At 32.0% G+C, this 23,078-nt stretch overlaps 1 pseudogene; it reads left to right on the plus strand.

Moving 5' to 3' along the window:
• Nucleotides 1-11,806: 11,806 nt before the first annotated feature.
• LOC139864548 (protein ALP1-like) lies at nucleotides 11,807-16,339 on the plus strand (annotated as a pseudogene).
• The last annotated feature ends 6,739 nt before the right edge of the window (nucleotides 16,340-23,078 follow it).

The following is a 23,078-nucleotide window of genomic DNA, read 5'->3' on the forward strand; positions in this document are numbered from 1 at the left end:
CGTTTTCGTTGATTCAACTTGCCATCTCCTTGGATCGAGTCCCTCTTTAAGACTATGAACTGTAAATACCTTAGTTTGTATTCAAAATCACACGGCATAGGTCAAACTTTAGTGAAACTTATGAAGTTAATCATTTTCCATCATGTAAACAACCTCAAATGATTATTTTTCTAAAAATACTTATACTTTGAGTTAAATCATGAAATTTTTATGTGTTATCATATTCATAGTAAAAATCATTTTTTCAGAAAATAAACCTCCAATTCAAAGTTTAAGATGGTTTTTAATTATCCAACCCAAAACAGCCCCCGGTTGCACACCGACGTCGTAAATTCAGTTTTTAAGGTGTTCTTTGAAAAACCAAGTTATACCTTGTTAAGTTAGCATATAATTAAGATATGTTACAGGTCTTGAAGTATTTTAAAAGTTAAGTTAGAAGGATCTATTTAGTTTGCGAACAAGTTTGAAATCATTCAAACTATGTTCTAGTTTATAAACTCTTATATATATAGCTTTAAATATATGAATTGAAAAAGAGTTGAAGTAGAGTTTTTACCTCAAGTTTAAAATGTAAAGTTGCTGGAAAGAAGTAGTAAAATAAAAGTTGAGAGAGTTCTTGCAAGTGTGTGTGAAAATTGGAAGTAAAATTTGGAAAATGAATGTGTAAAAATGAGTTAGAAATGGTGCTTATTTATAGGCTTGAAAATTTGGTTTTTAGTGAAAATATCTAAGATAAGTTAAAATTTATTATGTCATGAATGACATATTATTCCAATAATTGAAGATTTCTATTGGTATATACCAATAGTAAATACTTCTAGAAGCTGTGTATAGTACCCTAGATATACGTATAGGATTATTGAGGAAACGGAACGAGAATTCAAATATAACTATCTTTTGTAAATATACTTATATTGTTTTATGTATAAAAGCCCTTTAAAAATGATTAAATACATTACTTATACGATATATGTATAAACATTATAAATCATCAGTATTTATGTCAAATAACGTTACGTAGGTTATTGTTTTGAAAACTTAAGTTAGTAGTTTCAAAATATACTTATGACTTTTTGTTATTAATACAAAATGAGATATTTAAACATCCTTAGATCATGTTAAATATGTATGTATAATTATCATATATTGTATAGTTCGTGATATCATCGGTCAAACTAGACGGTCAAACGTTGTGTAAAACTCTTTTCAAAAACATAAGTCTCAACAATTTGGATTGCTTATCATGTTGGTAAGGTTTAATTTATGTAAATATTAATCTCATAAGTATAGAACGATCGGAAAAGTGCGGGTCGTTACACATACTATATCAACCCATAGTATACGCATAGTCCTAGTTCTCAGACTGACTCAACAAGTAAACAAAAGACAACAAGTTCAAGCAAGTCAACAAAAGTCAACCAAAGTCAAACCAAAAGTCAAACTTGGTCAAAGTGGTCAACTAAATTCAAACATATCAGTAGTTCATGCAATCTTGGTCAACATATCAATCCTAAGTCAATTAACATGTTTTAGTTCATAGTTTGTCAAGTATGCATTTACGGTTTATCATTTAGCATCAAATTCATGCACAAGTTGCAAACAACGCACATAATTCATAGCACATAAATCATCATAATATGACCAACTCCAGATCACAACTAGACTCATAAAAGTTTTCAAAAATCCTAGCCAGGGTCTCATACGATGTCTACAAGTCAGGTTTCAAAGAGGGTCTAATTACGGTTTACCAAATCAGTTTTTTGCACGCGCATCATTTTTAGAAAAATTCTCATTTAATATTAAAAATAGATTTTAATGAACGGCCAATTTGAGATTACTCTAGAAACTCCAAAATTTTAGTGATAAAATAACCAAAGACTTTCATGCAGCCAATTTGTACAGTTTTGCATAACTCTACAGACCATTAAGATTTAAACAACATTCAGACATGTCATTTGGTGATGCATATAAAGCATAGCAAATCACATTTTCAGAAGCTAGAATGCAAATATAATATGCTTAGAAACATCTAAATAATCATATTCCAGAAGGTCAAGGTCTCAATCAACTTATAATTCATGTGAGGTCATTTCTTGTGATTACTAAAACAATTTCAACTCAATATAAAACGCCAATTTTCCTTTTATCACACCGAGAGCAATACAAAACCTTTTAACGTGATTCTAAAGTCCAAATTGAGTAATTTTTAACAAGGAATTCAATGTCTATTTTTTCAATGACCAATTCATAAAGCATATATTCCAGAAAATTCGTATAGCATGCAAAACCCTAACGAAAACTTCGATTGATCATAACTTACGCATACGGTAACGAAAATACGCAAATCCAAAGTCCAAATTAATTAATTTTTCAAGATATATCCATCTAGATATATTACAAGATCAGTACATAAACTCATTTGATCAGGTTCATAACAATTAAATTCGTAATCATGCAAAAGACAACAATCGAGCAAATTAACGACTAACAACAACTATACATGCAATCAATTGAGCACTAGACACCATTACACTATGTAATTGATCAAAAAACCGATCTAGAAAAATTAGGGTTATGAGTTATACCTTAAAAGCACAAATTGCAAGTATAAACACGTGTAGAACGACAAGAGGAACAACTTTGATCTTCAAGTTTTCTTCTAATTTTGAGTTGTGGTGATGATGATGATGATGGTGTGGTTGGTGATCGGTGACAATGGAGAGGGAGAAGAAAAGAAGCAGTCGATTGAGCTAGGGTTAAAATAAGGGTTCTAGTGTTATTTGCTTGCGATATATAGTTTGGGTTAGGGCCTTAAGTAACACAACTAGTGATCTATTAATCAAACTAAGTCCAATTAGGGGGTAAAGGGTGGGGTTCGGCCGAATGGCCCACTAGAGGTGTTCCTGGGCTCGTTTTGTCTAATAGCTTGTACGCGCGTGGTCCGTTTCGAGTTCCGTTAACCGTACCGGGTCTCTGGAACGTTAACCGGTCGTTGAAACGCAATCACCAATTCATTAAAAAATAATAAATTAATTAAGTTTTTCATAAAGTCAATAATTATCAAAAATAATTATTTTATCGTTTTCCTGAGTTCCGTAAGCTGAAAAGTTTCCTAGACCATTATCTTAATCGTGTCATTTTCTAAGTATATCGCTATCCGAAACAAGTTCATCAATTAGTATAATCATATTAATCCAAGTAATCCACTAGGATCAAGTATGCATTTAATTCAATTAAACACATAAGGTTCTATGAAATCACCGTTAAACATTTAATGGAGAAGTAACGATAGTAACGGAAAAAATAAGGTTGTTACAGATTAGGTTTGTTGTCTAAGGAGAAGTACAAGGCTTGTAAATCGGATCTCTGCCGGATTTGGAGAAAGGTGGTTAGTGAAGCAAAAATCTCGATTAAAGAATCGGGAGTGGATTAAGGTGGATTAGTTAACATCCACTCAAACCACTATAAATTCTTCTGTTTATGTTCTTTAATTTACATTTCGCACTATTACAAACATAAACACACCACACAATGGTTTGAGTTGATTAATGTGATCAAGTATTGTTCAAATCTTATTGATCATCAAAAAATTTCTAAACATCGTATTAAGTAACTATTCACCCCCCTCTCCCTCCTCTAGTTACTTACATCTTCTTCACTAACTCTATGCAATAGTTCACAAATAACTTTTTTATGGGAAAACTCCATAAAAATGGATAAGTTAACATCATCTATCTTTTATTTTTCATTTAATCTTAAGTTTTAATTTTCTACTTTTCACTAAGGAAGCTTAATAAGATGAGAGATGGGGGCAAAATAGTAAATCCACTCTCTTTTTCACCAAACCCAACATATAAATACATTTAAAGAATTCGAGTCGTAGGGGGCATCTGGCCCCGTATGCACCTCACTAGATCTGCCCCTGTTATCAGGCCCTTGAGACTAGAAAGTTTCTTTATATAAATTGATGATCTTCTATGTATTTATAACGTATATAACACCCTAATCCACCAAACGCCTATATGAAAATTAGAGGCGAAACACTCGGCAGCAAAGACATTGAAAATACTGAGATATGAACCACCTAGACCTAATGTTGTTGATGCAGTTGTCTGTTATTTGATGATTTTAATATCCAAGGCCAATAAGTAATGATGTTAATGACATTTTATTAACTGCTATATCTTCAACTTAATATACAGATGGATTGTATAATTTTGTTCTTTGATGTACCTCCAAATTTATTTAATTTAGAAATTTTATGTTTTTTTGAATGTGAATTATAATTACATTACAAATAACTTTATATACAATTTCGTGGAACTGCAAATTATAATACTGTACAATATAATAATAATAATAACAATAATTAATAATAATAATAATAATAATAATAATAATAATAATAATAATAATAATAATTATCATTATCATTATTATTATTATTATTAAAATGATAAGATAATTGATAAAATAATATTATATTAATCATTAATTATTTTTTAAAAATGTTAATTGTAAATTTAAAGCTACATTTAAGCATACCATATACGAAATACAATTTAATTCTATTTTTATAACTTAAATCTTACATTAATAGATATTTGTATCTAAAATCATCCATTTGTGTTTCAACTTTAAAACTATAGGGACTACCATTATAATTTAAAAACTATGGGGTCTTTAGAGTCGTGTAAAATAACGCGATTACAACTTTTCTTATCAGATTCCCCCAAAATCAAACTTCCCAAATAAAAATCCTAATTTCAATCTTGTACTCCAAGAACAACTCGCAAAAATTACGATTTGAAATATAGCCGTTTAAAGAACACTCCAAAATCAAGTTTTCGAGATCAAATGTCCATAAATAATAAACCTTTTGAAATTTATTTCCCAAATATAATTTCAATTACACATATCTTCTACTTCATCAGAATAATGATTCCTGCAAAGCAACAAGATACGTTTTCAAAGGAGGTACTTCGAATAACTGGGACGATCGAGCAAATAGAGAAAGAACATGGGAAAGTGATGTCATTACACCAGAGGTTTATATGGGAAGTTAATGAAGATTCAATGAGAAGGGTTTGAAGGGTAATTAAGCAATTAGTAGGAAGTATGGTCGATGAATTTGATGTTGTGCGAATAGTTTTGCTACTACTTCATGAGGATAATAATGTTGAAAACGGTGAAGGGTTGATAACCAAGGTCATCACCTTCTTGAAGAATTGCACAACCAGCAATGTTTGATTCAATGGCCACCACATTCACTCTACTACATCACTATAACAATTTCTGTCTTCAAAACCCACCAATATTTGTCAAGAGGGTTTTTCTTGACATGTTTACTAAATGTGATATACTGATCCCCTTTAACGAACCGAGTAAATGACAATAATAAGATAGCGTGGTAAGACTAAACGAACTAAAAAAAGAATGATAGACCGATCCCTTTAATATTGACGAACCAAGGCATTCCAAAGCCACTCAAGAAATAATATCCGATATTTCAGCAGGTGAGTACTGGCAGTATTCCAACAATGTGAACTATTGAATGATACAGTTATAAAAATATAATGCTATTATTTTATCTTTTTTGTATTACCATTACAGAATATTATGACTAAGGAGATTTAATATACGTATTTAAGTTGTATTAGATTTGCAAGGATACGTATTTAAGTTCATTGGTTCAGAATTAATCAGTAATGTGTTATTCAAAAAAGATAAAATAATAGCATTATATTTTATCTTTTTTTTTTATGAAGATTTCGTGTTTTTTTATAAAGTTAATGTTTTTTGCCAAAAAAAAAAGTAATGTGTTATTCAGTGGGATTCGTTTACAAGTTCGGAGGGCTTGTATAACGGAATGTTTTTTTTTTTTTTTTTTGCTTATAAAACATATAAGTAAAATTATCTTGATAATCTACTCGTGCGACATCTAGTCACTAATAAGTCAACCTTATACGGACCTTCCGACGATTTAAGTAACCAAGAGATAACAAACGAGGATAAACAAAAATACTTATATTTATTCAATGAACTTTAGAAGAAAAAATATATAAAATTTGATATGTGTTGTGCCAAATGAAGTTACCCATATTTATACTACTCTTACTAAATAATGGATGAATTAGATTAAATGATATGAATGACTAGGATCAAGGTATTAGAAACTTCAAATATGTATATAACTCTAAAGATATCTATTGAGTTTTTACATAATTTTAAAGATGAACTAATGAGAGAGTTCTAGAAAAACTTTCATGAAATTTTAGATCTTTCGAATTTGGGTTAATATCTCACAATTGGGCTACAAGTTAAATGGGTAGAGCCACAAGTTTAGTGAGTTGTGACATCAACCAACAGTTAAATAATTACAATAACAATTTTATGTTAATAAATTTTAATAAAGTATTATATTGAGAAAATAAGTTAAGAATCATAACCATTTTAAATAGTTTAAATATATGAGCCGAACCAATTTTAGCAAATTTAATTTATAAAAATTAGTTAATTTTGCACACAAAGATGCATTTATTACACTAGTTTATCGATAATAGTTATAAAAAAAAGTAGTTATGTTTTAGTTAATTATTCGTATATAACTTACAAAAATATACAAGATCTTTCAGAAAAATCTTATCTTTTGTGTTAATAGTTGAATGCGTTTATGCTTATTGAAATAAAAGCAATTGTAATAATTATATCATCAATTTTCCTTTCAATATAAAGAATCAAACAAGTTTTAATCACTAATCATAAAATAGTAACACTCCAATGATAGCAACAATTTTCATTAGGAAAAATACATCTAAAACTAAAAAAATGTTTATAATTAAGATTATTTTATCTTATTTAATAGACATAATACAAACACAATTCTTACATGGAATGAAATTTTTTAAAGAGAAAAATTAAATGGAAAGCTTACAAATGAAATTGACTAATATAGAAATTGACTAATTCATATATGGAGTGAAGTTTAAATTGCTCCGTAAAATAATGGTGATATGTAAAAAGAAATTAATATGCAATGTATACTGACTCGGTAAATTAGATGTAATTGACGTATAATATGCTTGTTTAATCAATATACTACTGTTTGTTTAGTTGAGATATATTTTGTGCAAAATTCAATGTATATATAATAGGACTTTTTGTGTATTTAGACTTAGTAGTATATTAGATATATAAGAGATATTGGGGGAGGCTTAGCACTACCATGTCCCCCCTTGTCTCTACCTCTGGCTACATAGAACATAAAAAAAGTCCGCTAGAATATTGTTATATGTGGACCCGGTTCAAATATTACTAAGCTTTAAGTCCAGCCCATGTATATATCTGGATTTTCTAGTTGGGTTGTCAAAAAATTGATCATGCAATGTTAAAGAACATATGTTATTTATGGGCTAAACAAAGTTAGAAAATGGACCTAGTATGCAATTTTCTGGCTATATGGAAAGAGTATCCATGCATTACTATAGAAAGGGTATCAATTAATGTATGCCATGACTTGTACAAGATCGAATATTGCTTTTGTTATGGGAAAATTGAGTAGATATAGTAGTAATCCTAGTACTCATCATTGACAAGCAATTAGGTGGGTACCGAAGTATTTGAAGAAAACTGTGACGACCCGAAAATTTCCGAAAAAATTTAAACTTTATCTTTAAATGATTTAATGTTTTCGACACGATAAGCAAAGTCTGTAATGTTGAGTCACGAAAGTTTTGAAACTATATTCATATAATCAATTATTCTTTGACTGTTCTCGACGATTCAAAGACAATATATATATAACTTAATGTGCATATATATATATGACTTCAAGTTATTTAGTAAACGATATTAACATTTGATTATTGATTCGATTAATATTTAGATAAGTTAACTAAAATGTTTAAGATGAACCAGTAAAACACTAATTTGCTACAGTATTTTCGAATTGCTACAGTACCCGAAAAGCTACAGTGTTTTCGAAAATTCACAGACCATATCGTCATCATGTGTCATGTTACACGACTCTTACATTCTACCTCATCTCCAAACGTATCAAGAACATAATTTCTTGATAGTCCTATCTTTTCCATTAAATTCTGGCAATTTGACAAATCAAGACCGTGCCATTATCATTTCCTTCCTAGAAAATTAACAATGTTCATTCCGAAATTTATATATGCGAATTCTGGACCATTACAAGAGATGCCTAATCACAAGAAGAAGAAACGAAGGGACAAAGCTCCGAAATAGAAATTGGAGTATAAATCGCAGCAAATAGGAGGGAGTATTAACTGTGGATGACAATGAATATAGAAGACAGAAGTAAGGACATTGAAATATAAGGGGTGATATAAAACCCGATAACAACGCATAAATTACAAACCGTGAATATCAATGTTTATCGCAACATAAGGACACGGGAGAGTTAAAAGCACTATAACCCCAAGAGAAAAGTAGAAGTAAGCAGATTCCTCTGGTGGAAGTTGGAAAAGGAGAATGATTGTTGCGATAGTAAGGATAAGGACAAGGATCAGAACTGGATTAAGCATTTTCACAATCTTTTGAATTTGAGAATTAAGTATAGGAATGGTAAAAGTGACAAACCGGAAGAAGTTAATTTATAGTGAAATATTTGATAGAGAAATCAAGGCAGATCTCCGCATTTAATTAGAGAGATCTTAATTTCCTTATTCGTCGAAGAATCAAATCTTTTAGATTTAGAAGATTTTATTTAAATCCCTTGAATCCCGAAATTCGACCAAGACAACGTCAAAAGTTAAGACAAAACTTTAGTTCTCATTTCATTCCTTTTAGGATAGCTTCACTCGTACTCTTTAATTAATCGAATCGTTTTATCTATATTACTCAATAGTGATAAAACTCTATATACCAACTCATATTCGTCATAAAAACATTTTTAAGATTAGCCATGATGACCACGATCAAATTTCGGGACAAAATTTCTTTAACGGGTAGGTACTGTGACGACCCGGAAATTTCCGAACATATTTAAACTTTATCTTTAAATGATTTAATGTTTTCGACACGATAAGCAAAGTCTGTAATGTTGAGTCACGAAAGTTTTGGAACTATATTCATATAATCAATTATTTTTTGACTGTTCTCGACGATTCACGAACAATATATATATAACTTAATGTGCATATATATATATATATATATATATATATATATATATATATATATATATATATATATATATATATATATATGATTTCAAGTTATTTAGTAAACGATACTAACATTTGATTATTGATTCGATTAATATTTAGATAAGTTAACTAAAACGTTTAAGATGAACCAGTAAAACACTAATTTGCTACAGTATTTTTGAATTGCTACAGTACCCGAAAAGCTACAATGTTTTCGAAAATCACTATTTGCTACAGTAAAAAAAAGTTTGCTACAGTAACTTTGCTACAGTAAAACACTATTTCAAAATGAAAATGTATATTATATATATATATATATATATATATATATATATATATATATATATATATATATATATATATATATATATATATATATATTAACAAATAGCGAGATGATGATTTATAGAAGTAAATGACCAAAACACTCGAAAGTTTAAGAAATACTTTGAGTGGTATAGTTTATGGATAACTTAAGGCTATATTTTGACAAAGGTACGTGACACGAAACGTAAAATGCAAGTTTTCTAAATGTACGAAAGAACGTTCGAAAAACCGGAACCGGGACATAAGTCAAGTGATAACGTACGACTTATCAGAACTAAAATTACAAATCAGCTATAGACGTGAATTTAATATAATATATAATTAATTATTTAAATTATATATATTATGTATTTATTTATTATGTCGACAAGCTAGATTACAAAAATAATTTGAGCTGGCAATTGATCTCATGCGATCGCATGAGTATTGCACTCCAGAGTCATGCGATCGCATGACCACAGGGATCAGCAAACATCTATAAATTTGAGCGAGTTCAGGCTTAATCACACACACATATATTCATTTTTACTCCGTATTTATTTATTATTATTATTATTATTATTATTATTATTATTATTATTATTATTATTATTATTATTATTATTATTATTAATATTATTATTAATCTTATTATTATTAGTAGTATTAATATTATACATAAAATACTACGACGAGGTCTTGAGCGTGTCACTTTCAAAATGGGTTTTCAAGCGGGATAGAGCTAAGGAAATTATGGGTAATGTTCGGGGGTATATTTATGAATCAAACCTAGTGTTTATCATCTCCGTTACGTCTACGTACTTTCCTACAATATTGAATCTCAATATTGATACGTAAGCACTCATAATTTATCTTTTATATATTAATTGTGTATCCATGTCTAGTGCTCGAGTATATATATTTATACATACGTGTATGCTAAATTTCATCGTTAGACAGTTTATAATAGATCACGAATTAAATACATATATTACTGGTAAAAGGTATATGATATACATGTTTTTGGAAAGCTGGCGAAAAATCAATAACTTTTCATTTAGATATCGAATAGTTTCGATGAACGGATTAAAAGATATGATCAACTGAATTACAATTGACGTTAATTGGAATTGCTTTTGAATCTGCAATTAATATTTAAACAACTTGTTTGTAAGATTGATAAATTGGATTTTTGAATATTACCAACCGAGTAAATGAATCCTTATATAAGGTACGTCTCGTTTTGTTGAACTATTGTCAAAATTGACTTTTTGAAACGACTTTGGATAACTTTTGTATGTCGATCTCGAGCATTAGGATTGTGATACACTATGATCTGACCTAGCTTGATAAACATTTATTGACCAACATATGTTCTCTAGGTTGAGATCTACGGTTATTTGGTAATCCGAGTTTCGGTCACATTTTGGTGAATGACTTTATATGCTGCTAAAGTGAGTTTCATTTGCTCCCTTTTTAATTGCTTTTACAATCTATATTTTTGGGCTGAGAATACATGTACTTTATTTTAAACGCAATGGATACAAGTACATATTAAATTCTACACCGAGTCTGAATCGAAAATCCCTTAGCTTTGGTAACTAGTAACTGCCGATTATAAGAACTGGTGGGCGCGAGTAGTTGTATATGGATCCATAGGGCTTGACATCCCCGTGTGTTCCAGGTATAGAAATCCTAGCCTGAACTATAAAATAGACGTATGCTATTTGAGTTTAGTACACGTTGGTTTGCGTGTATTGTACATGTTGGTTGCATGTATGTTAAAACATGGGTACTTATTATAGACGTTAAAGCTTAGTTACCAGGGTGCTCAATCTTGTAGAATATTTTGATAAACGTTTCTGGATGAAACAACTGAAATCTTGTGATCCACCTTTATACACAGATTATGCGAAACATTAAAACTATGAACTCACCAACCTTTGTGTTGACACTTGTTAGCATGTTTATTCTCAGGTTCCCTAGAAGTCTTCCGCTGTTTGCTTATATGTTAGACAAGCTTTGTGCATGGAGTCATACATGCTTTATTCAAGAAAACGTTGCATTCACAAAACCATCATCATGTATCTATTTTGACTGCATTGTCAACAGAAGTATTATTGTAAACTATTATTTACGGTGATTGTCTATATGTAGAAATCATCAGATCTCGAAAACCTTGGATTTAAATATTCATTATGGTATACCTTTTTCAAAGAATACAATGTTTATAAAACGTATCATATAGAGGTCAAATACCTCGCAATGAAATCGATGAATGACGTATTCGTCCATATGGATTTGGAGCGATCGTCACAAAAACTATGGACTATAGTTTATCTTTTAGTGGGTTTCCTTATGTAATAGAAGGATACATTGATGTGAGTTGGATAATCAATGCTGAAGATCATTATTCAACAAGTGGTTCAGTGTTCGTGCTTGGGGGAGGAGGTCCTTTTGCAGTGCTGGTCCTTTTGCAGTGTTGGTCCTGAGGCAGCAGTGCTGGTCCTTTTGCAATGCTGGTCCTTTTGCAGTGTTAGTCCTGAGGCAGTAGTGCTGGTCCTTTTGCAGTGTTAGTCCTTTTGCAGTGCTGGTCCTAAGGCATCAGTGTTGGTCCTTTTACAATGCTGGCCCTTAAGAGGAAGCAACAAAAAAGACTTGTTAAATTCGTGGTGTTTTGCTACTCCCTGGGCAATAAGGTTTTGCTACTCTTTGGGCAGCAAGATTTTGCTACTCCCTCTAAGAGGCACCAAGGAAAATACTTAGTACGAATTTGGGGATTTAGCGTGTTGTCCAAGTTATAGTAAAATACGGAAGAATTGTTCATGTAACCACTTATGCTATAATTGTGGAAAGGATAATTTTTGTTTATGACAAAGTTTATTACCTTAACCACTTTGAATAATATGAGAGATATTTATAGAGAGTCAATCAGCCAATTGATTCGAATATATCTACTCTCATAATTACGGGTGCCTATAGATATAGAGACGATTTGTTCATCAGAAAGACAATACGAAATCTAAATACTCATATGCAGCAGGTTCTTATTTTATGCCAAAAACAAGAACGTAATCTATGTCTTACCCCAAAGTGATATTCGTGTAACCCAGACAGTAAAAGCTCGAATAATTACTTTAAGAATTGATACCACGATTCAGTGTTTTATCCAACTATCGATTATTTTACTCTACACGAAAAGTATAAAACCTCCGACACATCTAACTATCTTTTATGCATGATGTGTTTATCCACATGCACTAACATTTATCTTTAATGAACACCACGAATGTTATTGTTTAATTTTAATAGATTTTGTGAAAAACAAAAATGCACACATCTCCAAGGTAAGTCATCCAATTGAATTTCCTAAGTCGATCTAGCCTTCATAACATTTTTGAGTAACAATCTTAACTTTTTATAAAATTCAAGAAATAAAAAAAATGTGTTTGTGGGTCAACAGCACCCATTCTGATTCCGATCGTTGAAATTCCAATGCTTTTTTTTAACTTATAATTGAATTTTTACTACTGTTACAGTTAACTCTACTGCAACTGATTGAATTTAAACAATAAAGGGGTGTTTGGATTAGCGTTTTGATAACTGATTATGCGTTTTATATAATCATAATCAAATAATCAGTTGTATCAAAACGTAATTTAGTTTAATGGTGTTTGGATTTGATTATGCTGTTTGATATCGCAATAATCACAATGATTAGATAATCAATTTTCTGGGTGTTTGGAAAAATCATACTCCCTCCGTCTTAGATTAATTGTCCCCAGACAAAAAACACACAGTTTAAGAAATGTCATTATCACACTGTACTTTCTATATACTTTTTTCTAACTTTACAGTTTTACCCTCAATCAATTAATTAGAAAACCCTCTATCTTTTGTAATTTAATTAATTCATTAGGGACAATATTGTAAACTTCGTTAAATTTACTTTCCATTTTTAGAAGTGGACAATTAATTTGGGACAGCCCGAAAAGGAATACTGGACAATTAATCTGGGACGGAGGGAGTATTATTTAATAACTTAACATGTAAAATTACGAAAAAAGACATTCCTTCACAAATATAAAATACATACATGTATTTAATATATACGGAGTATTTTCATGAATTATAAATTGTTTGGTCTACCTACTTTAACATAAAGAATCATATTAGCTTAGAAAATATTACTCACTCAGTCTCAAATCTATTGTCACCAGACATAAAATACGCAGTTTTAGGAAATTTCACTAACTTTATTCTCCACCAATAATATATCTTCTCTATCCAGAATAACCTCTTTTGATTGGTTGAAAAAAAATCTGAACAAATAATTTGAGACATCCCAAAATGAAATAATGGACAATAGATTTGGGACGGAGGGAGTACTGTGTAAGAAATAAAAAGTTGTAAACAATAAAAATCAAAAAAGTTGAGTAATCGGAGTGGAATTGGAATTATGTTACACAAAGTATATACTACGTATGATGCATTATTCATTCAATATATTTTGTTCATGCACAAGCAGACAAGCTTCAATACTATTGAATTGTCACCTCATTGACATGCGAGAGGAATAAGGCAAAGAGAGAGAGAATACAAAAGTTGGCAGATAAACTAGTAGGGCTTTGCAAGTTTGCAAATTGTAGCAATAGTGTTAAGGTTATGTATGAATAATAAAAATACTTTATTATTAAAAAAGGGTAAAGTTGTACGATAACTTGACATGAGTTTTCATCATGTACCGCGATTTGGCTGCATTAACCCCTACCATGCTTTTTGGTTTCCGCGTTTTGGAGCCAACAAAACGCAAAAAAATAAAGTTTATCTATATATTTCCCGAACACTACAAATAAATTAATTGCGATTTATAAACGCGATAATCAAAAAATCAATCTCAAATCGCTAAGCCAAACACCCCTTAAGAAAAAACTGGAAAAAAAAAGCTAAAGAAGAGCGAACATGTAATATTTGTCACCGACACAGGAATAAGCAGTTTACCCTAATTTATATTTATATTTTATATTATATTTATAAGTAAAAGTAAAAGTAAATAATTTATAATTCGGACATTCTAGGAAAGGGCATAAATAAATAGGGCAATTGAATTTACCCTATAATACCCTATAATTTGAAAACCACACCCAGCAGTTTTCTCTCAAACCTTCGGCCGGCAAAATCAACCTCCTTCCTCCTACTTAGATCATTTTTAAAGCGGCGTCAGAGGGGTCCCGTCAGACGCGCTGGCAGTGGGTGACGCCCCCTGACGCCCCTAGTGGGGCGTTACGGCTGACGCGGGAGGGGCGTCAGTGAAGTTTTTCACGCGTGGGTGAGGCAGCGTCAGGAGGACGTGGCGGCTTCTGATTGGCTGGAAATTTAAGCCGTTGGGTAATGGCTATATTTGATTTTTTTTTCATTTTTTTTTTAAATTCTATTTATTTTTATCTATATAAACCCATCAATTCTACACTTTTAACACACAATTTCTCTTTATTTTTCTTTGAATTCTATCAATTAAATCATACAATTTTCTCTCATCATCAATTATTTTTCTTTCATGGCATCGTATTTACTTAGTTTCGATTCCGATTCGGAAGACGAGCGTATTATTGCACTATTCAACATTTAGAAGATGATGATGACGAAGTCGAATCCGACCGTGTTCCAAGATCACGAATTTATATTCCAAGAAATCGTGAAGAAGCTGCAGAAAACTTATAGAAGGATTATTTTAGTGACACACCCGTGTTTCCGCCATTTAAATTTAAAAGGCGTTTTCGTATGCGGATTGAACTATTTCTCCGAATATCGCAAGGTATTTCTAATTTCGATTCTCATGATACTCCCGAGCATTTTAGATTTTTTAGGGAACGTTTTGATGCTATCGGTCGGCCGACTTTTTACAATATTGCAAAAAATGACTTCGGCTCTACGCCAATTGGCGTATGGAACTGCCGCCGATATGTTTGATGAATATTTAAAAATGAGTGAGCAAACCTCAATACTTTGTTTAGATAACTTTTGTAAATGTATTATTACATTATACAAAGAACATTACATGAGATCTCCCAATGCATACGATGTTCAACGTTTATATAGTAAGCATGAAGAGAAACATGGTTTTAAGGGTATGCTCGGGAGTATTGATTGTATGCATTGGGAGTGGAAGAATTGTCCCGTTGCTTTGAAGGGACAATACACTAGGGGTGACCACAAGAAACCTACCATTATGCTTGAAGCAGTTGCTTCGTATGACTTGTGGATTTGGCATGCATTTTTTGGAATGGCGGGTTCCAACAATGATATAAATGTTTTGAATCAATCCTATGTTTTTGATAAACTTAAAAAAGGGAACATCTCCACTAGCACCATTTGAGGTAAACGGTAATCAGTACACAAAAGGCTATTACTTAGCTGACGGTATATATCCTGACTGGGCTACTCTAGTCAAAGGTTTTGCGAGTCCGACAGATGATCCAAGGATTAAGTTTACTAGGTTTCAAGCTAGTGCCCGAAAGGATGTAGAGAGGGCATTTGGGGTTCTTCAAGGTCGATTTCATATTTTAAGGTTAGCAGCACGCACTATGTCGGTAAACAAGATGCGGAGAGTTATGGACTGTTGTATCATATTACATAATATGATTTTGGAGGATCAAGGATTTGCGTTAAGTGATTGGGAGGAAGAGTTCATTACCGAAGATATGGAGAATCGTCCGGAACGGATACCGAATAGAGGACGGGATCAAGACGTTATCATCCGAGAAATAAGAGATAGGACGATGCACGGCCAACTAACCGATGATCTAGTTGAGCATATTTGGAACCTTCCGTCCGCATTCCGCACTATGAATGGTTAAATTTATCTAATGGTTAAATTTTATGTAATGGTTAAATTTTATGTAATGGTTAATTTTTATGTAATGGTTAATTTTTATATGTTTTTTAATTATATGTAATATAATTTGTATGCATAATAAAATAAAAAATAAAAAGAAAAAATAAAACTGGTGGGACCTATTTGACACTGGAGGGGCGTCAGGGTTATTTTGGTGTCAGAGGGTGACACTGCCACGTCAGAGGCAGATTGCACTTTTTGACCAAAAAGTGGATAATCTGCCTGTGACGTCACAGGCAGTTAAAAATGGTCTTAAACATGCATGAGAGGCAGATGGTACGCATTATCACTATGCATACTATATTTGATTTAGAAATCGGTTTTTGCAAGTTCTAAGGTGTGGGGGTGATTGTTTTTGTTTCTTTAATCGATTATATGCTGAATAGTTGTCCTTTTTTTATCCTGTTAATTCGTTTAATATCTATGTTTATTTGCTAATTGTTCATGATTTTGGAAATTAGGGTTTATGCATTTTTAGGTGTAAATTGTTGTTAGAGACGAAATTCACATGTTACTTGTGCTAGATATGCTTCTAATTGATGGTTTAATATGATCAGTAGTCATGAGGTAGTTTGATAATGGCTGTAACTTTTGATTTTAATGTATATATATATAAATATATATATGGTATTCATTGTAGTTAGGATAAATGTATGATGATGTTATGTTAACTTGTTGCTAATGGCAAGGCATTGCGACTGGTTACATACATGATTTACTACTTACTTGGTTTTAATTAATTAATTGGGATATATATTGCTAAAACTTACAACATATCATCCACCTGTTTGTTGGTTGCTGCAGATATCCGAGAAACAACAAACCTTCAAGTCTAGAGCAAGCGATGAGTTGATAAATAAACAGGTTGTTGCGCCCTGTGAAGTTGACTGGGATCCTCTGGTTACAGAAGGTCTGGACAGGATGTTAACAGCCTTGCTGACACAATACTACGAACCATATGATGTAGGAAGAACTTTTTTTTATGAGGACTTGAAAGAGTTGGTTGTTAAGCATGCGCAGGTGCCTATTTATAAGCAACTTTGCTGTGAGTTTCATTCCACCTACGCTTTAAAAGAAAAGCCCGAAGGCGTGGATGATAAGGATTTCATGAGATTTCAATTGGATGGTGTGGAGCAACGGATGTCTATGATGGATTTTACGAGGTGCTTACAAATCTACTCTGCCGAACAGATGAATGAGCAACACTTTAGCGATTACATCTGGTTTGGTGCTCGGGTTTCTGATATGAATGAAAAGGATGCAGATAAATTTTGGCACGAAATTTGCAAATCCTCCCGGTCCCACACGTGTTTAGATATTGATCTTGTTGGTCTCCGTCTATTCCACTTGGTTTTGACCCATAATATTACTCATCGAACGGAGGACACGGACAAGGTCTTGTTATCTGACCTTTGGTTCCTGCAAAACATATTGTCCATGAATCATGTCAACATTCCTTATTGTGTGGCCTACTATCTCAAACATTGGGCTACTGGTGTCCATACCAACAGCCCAATCTGTGGGGGTCATTACGTCACCTTAATAGCCCGTCACTTTAAGGTCAAATGTGATGCAATTGATGAGGAAATCGTCTTGGACGACATGAAAAGCATTGGCGTTAGTATCACAACGCAAAAGTTTTGTCTCAGCCAACAGATCAAGAAGAAAAACCCACCAAAACAGAGCCGTCACCGTCCTAACAACGGCTGCCCTATACCACAGCCTATACCGCACTTGAAATTTTGATGTGGTTGACAAATCTCGAATTGATGTATAAAAATTCTCTAAGTGTTGGGGGGTATTGGTTGGAAAGATTGCCGGACCAGGATGGAGGATATCTAAGTAAAAATATCCGTCTGTTACTTGAGCAAATACATGAAATTGAGCAACTCTTGATTAGGATTAGGGATGTTAATCCCGATTCCGAAGAAAATGTTATTTCTACGCGAGAAGAACCAGAAATACAGCCAGTGCTTTTAGTGCCGCCCACGACCATACATGAGATTGTGACTTGCATGCATGATATCAGATTCGCGCTTGAACACACTCTAAGGGATAAGAACGAGCTGCTCCGATTGCAGCGGTATTGGACTCTAACTGAATATGTGGGTCAGATATCTGACCGACTAGCTGGATTTAAGCGATCCTCACGTATCAAGTTTGCTGAAATGGGAGGAGTTGCAACTGCCTAGGTAGTTTCCCTGTTCGATGATTGGTGGGGAGATATGGAGAATCTTGTTTGGTCCTGGTTTTTTTTTTCTATTTTCATTTCTTATTTAGTTAAGACTTGCATGAATGTTTGGCTATGTCTGGATGATATTTTTATCTATTTGTGTTTTATGTGTCCTACCTTTTGACATTTGCGTACTTTGAATTTCTTTTTTTTTTAATTATTATTATTATTATTATTATTATTATTATTATTATTATTATTATTATTATTATTATTATTATTATTATTATTATTATTATTATTACTATTACTAGTTTAAAACCCGCAAATTCGCAGGATTTTTTTAAGGACGAATTAAAACTTGAATTGTCAAAATAATTATACTTCATATGGTATTTGTTATGTTGTTAAGAAACCAAAATAGTTTCAGTAATGGTATAATAACAAGATTAAGGGGTACACGCTACGCGACTATGAATTATTGATGGCTATTCTATATACATATACCAAGTGTCATTACATCACTGCAATGATTATACAAAAAATTGTCTGATTGCACAACTTTGCATAGTAATACTTTTGCCTAGGTAAAAACCCACCATTTTAGGTCCATCTCCAAATGGTGCAGCAAGTGTTCACCATTTTTTAGCAATAGAAGACTAAGAAGACACGTAAACGTTCAAACAAAGCGCTGGTAACATTTTTTGACCTGCAAGGTGTAGAAAAATGACACTGCTATGAAGATAATGTTTTGAATTGAACTTTACGGAGAAGAAGCATGGCAATCTCTTCTTCCAAAGAAGATACAAATAAATATTCAAACCTATTATTATAATCGGGTCAATAACTTATTTGTGTAAGTAAATGCAATAAGCGAAAAAAGGATCAATCCAACGACATATTGAAATAGTACCATAGTACCAAGATTCCAAGCGCATTATATCATTAAAAGTTGTGTTCTGGTATAGGTATGATAAAGGCAAAAACGACATATGCATAAGATAATCACCAAAAACATATAACCAAAACATGACAAAACATAGCAATATACACATCCAGTTAAGGCAAGGTGGCTTACCTTCCGGTTAAAGCAAGATTGAGGCTTCACCATACGACGGGCATTGAGCCACCATTGCTGCCACCAACAACTATTACAATCAAATCCCAAAAATTAAGATAAAAACCTAGCAAACAAATGCTTAGATAAATTAGGAAAAAAAAGTATGACAAAAAAAAAAAAAAAAAAAAAAAAAAAAAAAAAAAAAAAAAAACACCATTTTACGCGCACTACTCGCAACTTTCTTTTGCGCTAAAAAAAACATTTCACTTTTCTTTTTACAATTTTTCCTTCATTTTTAAATTATTAAAAAACATTTTCAACGAAGCGAGAACCCCACAATTCTTGTAACAAATACAGTCGCATAGCTAAATAAAAACTTACGGTGATATCGTGTGGAACTTCTACAACAGCTTTGATGAACCGGGTGAAGAAAACATAAGGTGTCGGGACAGTTAGATTCCATTCGAGTGTACCCAAGATTCGTTTCTCCATCAATACATACAACATCATTTCAAGGTTACAAAGTTTCTATGCGGCAGATTTAGTAGCAAAACTGTATAGGTGGAGATGTTGTCGATTTGACACGCTCACCGTTCCAAAACTATGAGTTGCACCACACGCATACACAGCTACATCACCCGAATCAAGATACAAAGCCGAGAAAACTGCACAATTGAATAACATATTAGTTAAATTAAAACATACCAACTGGAACTATGCGATGGTAAATTGCCAGTATGCAACCCGTGGTAGATTTTTTACATACTACAACTTGTTTGTTGTTACATAGTCTTGGATTATGAGAGATTATAGTAGTAGGAAAATTGTTTCAAAACTGTACAAACGGCCGTTAATACAATGTAAGGTTGTGAATAATATACATACTATTATTTGAGGTAGTTGTTTAAGTATTTTTTGTAATAATTATGAGACTGTATTGATGATTTGGTTTTTTGAGATTGTACCTTGTATGTTTTTTGGATTTTGCAGTACCAGTTCGGTCGGTGTGTACCTGTATATTGGTTTCTTTATATTACCACTAATGCTCAACAACACTGGAAACTCGGCCCACACGCAACACCTAAAGAGGGAAACGACTAAAAATCAGAAACCAAAAAAACTAACAAAGTGCACTGAAAATACTCTTACCACAACTCAGCGAGTACAGATGTATTTGTGCCACTGTATTCAGCTTTCCTCATAGTTGTTTGTCTAGAAGACACACCACTTGAATCAAAAGTGTAAAATCGCCGTTAATACCATCAGGGTAAGAAGTTATCAGCAATATTTTTTGTCTACTTTTCTCTAAATGTCATTTAACTATATACTATACATTACACACACACTATAGATATAGATATTAATCCAAAAACAAAGTAAACATTATGGCACAAATAAACAATTAGTTCAAAAACTGAAAAAGAACATATAAACACGAAAACAAAACCCGGGCTAAAATTTATTGCCAAATCCCATCCTAAGATTGAATTCTAAATCTCAGCCCAAGATTCAATTCCAAATCCCAGCCTAAGTTTTCCAACTAATCTAAAATAGTTGAAGAGTTCGAATCATTTTCAACCTTCTGACCCATTTGTCTCTTGTACTTCTATGCTATTTTTTGTTCTTCGCTTTACTTCATTGCCCTACTTGACATCAAACATAACCCACTTATTGTCTTCCTTGTTTAAATTCATGATGTTATCTTCCTTTTTAATAACCCAAACTGCCATGTATGAGTCACTTTTTGCAAATCTTAAAATTATAATTTGAAGACTTCTCTTTGTCAAACTCATCTGTAAATATATCCTTTCATATTTGTTTTAATCACATAGAAGATGTGTACAAAACTTAAACCCTTGGTTGCTTTAGATTTGTGTTCTAAGCTTGATTCTTTTTTTCTTTTTTTTTATGTAGTTTGATATGAAGCTATGAATAGTAGGACATTAATGCTCATTTGATACTAATACGTCAAGTGCCTCGATTTTAATTTTAGGAACTTGAAAAATTTCGCTTAAAAGTGATATTTAATATGGGATGTCATCCGTGATCCGTCAAGTGCCTGTTGTATGTGTATTGGTTTTGGGCAGGTATTACTCGTTTGTTTTAGCTTGTGAAATTTGGAAACGGAATAAGATAATAAAAAAGTTCTAATTTGTTATTGTTATTCTTTGTATTGCAATACAGTTATGCCCATTGGATTAATGTTTTAAGTACATTATAATGTTTTGAGTACGTCATAGTATTTATGCTTGGTATCATCATAAAAATTATTAAGAATATGATATGATAATGTCAAAGTTGATTGTAATTTGCCTCAAATATATGTTGTGCAGCTCAGCGTTTGTAAAATAAATTAGCAATACAGTTATGACCAAGTGATGTAATTGAGGCTAAAGTTTTGAACAATGATTTAGAATCAACTAAAGAAATGGGTATGAATAGCTCCCATTAGTGCTTGAATTCATGTATTAATAATATGTTGCTACTGATCTTTTATATTGCTAGCTGTTGAAACTGTAAAAGTTAATAGGTCACTTTTCAGCCTCACTATTTTATATGCGTACTGGTTCAAAAGACATCATCCATCTTTAACTTTGACGTATGTGGCTAACATTGGGAATGCAATGAGCTCACAATCTGCAGTTATTGCGATGAGCTGCAGTAACGCTCAAGCTTAAATGCCCAATTACAAGTCCTTGTGGTGTCCTCTGTAAAGGATTTGGTAAATGACAGTTGTAAGATGGCATTTCTAACCTGGAAGGGCACTTTGCACCCATTGTTGTTAAATATGCAAGCTAATCCCACATTGATCAGGTAAATACAATAAGCATTCATACTTTTTTTAGTATCTCATTAAAAGATTATACTTGAAGTATTATAGAGTAGTTATAAATTTTATAATTATTATGTGGTATTGGGTTTTATAATCAGTGGATAGTTGTTAGCCAAAGAAGCCTTCTTCAAGTCATGGAGGCTTTCTGTTAGAATATTATAATGTTTTTTTAGATTAATATAGATTAGTCTAGAATTAGTAAGTTTTATTAGATATTTAATAGTAGATATTTAAGTAGAAGTGACTAGAAATTGTTAGAGAATTAGTTAGTCAAAAAAAATCAAGATTTGCTAGAATGATCTAGTAGACTTATTGAGCCTATAAATAGGCTAGTGGTCTTGCAAAATGTAACACAACACAACACAAACAAATTGAAGTAATAAAACAACTTTCTAAAAATCTTTTCCATTCTAATTTCTAAAACACCCCCTCAACATTATAAACACTATAATACTTCATACTAATCTATCACTTCTAAAAAATCTAAACTTACACTAAATCTAACAAGTGGTATCAAGAGCCATATTGGGCGTTGTTCGAATACACCATGACTACCGTCGGTGCGTACAATATTCCCGTCCCCATCTTTGATGGTGATAACTATAATTTTTGGAGTATCCGAATGAAGACATATT

Source organism: Rutidosis leptorrhynchoides, chromosome 8 (assembly GCF_046630445.1).
Source record: "Rutidosis leptorrhynchoides isolate AG116_Rl617_1_P2 chromosome 8, CSIRO_AGI_Rlap_v1, whole genome shotgun sequence".
Lineage (NCBI taxonomy): Eukaryota > Viridiplantae > Streptophyta > Magnoliopsida > Asterales > Asteraceae > Rutidosis > Rutidosis leptorrhynchoides.